The following is a 2,333-nucleotide window of genomic DNA, read 5'->3' as shown; positions in this document are numbered from 1 at the left end:
GGCGGCAAGGCAAGGACTTGGCGGCCACAGCGGCGGAGGGAAGGACGGCTCACGGTGGCAGGGTTTTTTTTTAAAAAAAAAATTTTAAAAAAAAAACAGAAGAGGTGGGGCGCCTGGCCAGGACGCCCAGCCCCTGGTGGTGGCGTCTGCTCCGGCCGCCGGAACCAGGGGGCTGGCGTCTGACCTGGACGCCTAGCCACGGTTGTGGCGTTTTCCAGAGGCGCCACCGCCGTGGCTGGGCGTCCAGGTCAGACGCCAGCCCCCTGGTCCCGGCGGCCGGAGCAGACGCCACCACCAGGGGCTGGGCGTCCTGGCCAGGCGCCCTACCACTTTTTTTTTTTTTTTTGTCTAATATTTTTTTTTTTGGAAAATCAGAATTCTTTTGTTAATGTTTAATATTTTTGTTTTATGTGTTAATGTTTTTATTTCTAATGTATATATTTTTTTTAAATCAGAATTTTTTGTGTTAATGTTTAATTAAAAAAAAACAAAAACTTTAAATAAAATTTAAAAAAAATTACAAAAAGTTTAAATAAAATTACAAAAAAAAAAAAAAAAAATTACAAAAAGTAGGGGTGGCGTTTGGCCAGGACGCCACGGCCATGGTGGCGGCGTCTGGCCAGGACGCCACGGCCATGGTGGCGGCGTCTGGCCAGGACGCCACGGCCATGGTGGCGGCGTCTGGCCAGGACGCCACGACCATGGTGGCGGCGTCCTGACCAGACGCCACCCCTACTTTTCGTAATTTTTCCCCCGGATTATCTCGCTTTCCGGCGACGATGACAGCTCTTCGGTGTCCCTCAGCGATCCACTCCAGCTCCACATTCTTCGTGAGAGTGAATTACGGTTTCGGTAAAAATTAGAAAAAGGGCAAAAGAGTCAAAGTAAAAATATTTGTGGGCTTTATGTGGAGATTTGCGGGCGACGTTTAACAAATCCCAAAACTTTAGCCAAAAATCAGGTTAAGGAAAGCATCATTTTAGTGAACTCCATTGAGAATTTTGAGGCTCCTCCTTTCTCTGCTTTTCATAATTTGCTACGTAAATGTAATGGCTTTTGGTGTACAAAAGTTTATTCAACTGAGCTTAATTGATTCCAGATTTTCAACTACACTTCAAGTCTTACATGGTGTACGAATCACCAACTTTATTTTTAATTTCTTTTTAATACAATGATATGTCCAACGAAACATAATTAGAGGTACAAGTATTACAATGCAACTTGATACGGAGTAGTTAATACTTATGTAGTTTGGAGTACTAGTTTACCAATAAAATTATAGCGGATTTATAAAGTGTAATCCCCGTCTTCTAGGAAGCTAGGGTTGAATTTATCATCGCATTCATTAATTTTGGACTTGTACAAATATCTATAATGCATCAAAAAGTTGCCTAAAAATATGAATCACCTAGCCACCAATACATGCATGCCTAGTCGATTCATTCTTCAAAGGTTTACCTAATGAATATTCAGTTGTCCGTCTCATAAATAAATAATACTTTTCGTTTAAACTATTTCATAAAACTTTCTATTTAAAACAAAAATAGTAAAAAAAAAAATTCAAGGGTTAAGAACATTAAAATATACTTTTTAATAAGATACTTTTTTATAATACTGCACGTATTTATGATAAAATTACGTATCAATCCGCTCCATAGCATATGTAACTCACAAAATTATGTATCTCTTATGATCTCTATGTAAAAGAATAAAAGATGATACTCTATGATTAAGGACAAGATGTACAACAACAGTACAAATAGTGGAGGAAAGCTAGGAGGGAGACAGAATCTTTAATTAAAATGTGTGACATTATTAAAATTAATCAACGGCAAAGATGCTATAATAGAATCACATTGTCCAATCAAATTTCATAGAAGATCAAGTGTACGGCTTCTAAGATATGTAGTTGATCATATGATTATATCATTAGATAATTGCCACGAATAATGGAGTTAGGTGATGTTATTCAATCATGCTTAACTCATCTTAAGCTGGCTCAATCCACACAACATACGCCCAATTTCAATCTCATCACGAATTGGGGTGGGACCATTATTCGATGTGGTTAGCACTATGAATTACTTCCCTTCCCCTCCTATTAAATAGAGAACGATTTTCATAGATAATGCTACGAACCATGAATTATCCCCCCCTTCTGTCCGTCTCCCTCATTAATTAATAGAGAACGGTTTCCATACATAATGCTACGAACTATGAATTACCCCTCCCCTATCATTAATTAATAGAGAGCGATTTCCTTAGTACATAACGCTACAAACTTTGATAATTTTTTTCACACTCTATTAGTCTATTGTGCAACATGTTGTACT

The sequence above is a fragment of the Chenopodium quinoa genome, unplaced genomic scaffold (genome assembly GCF_001683475.1).
Source record: "Chenopodium quinoa cultivar QQ74 unplaced genomic scaffold, ASM168347v1, whole genome shotgun sequence".
In the NCBI taxonomy this organism is placed as follows: Eukaryota; Viridiplantae; Streptophyta; class Magnoliopsida; order Caryophyllales; family Amaranthaceae; genus Chenopodium; species Chenopodium quinoa.
Note: the sequence above shows the minus strand (reverse complement) of the source record.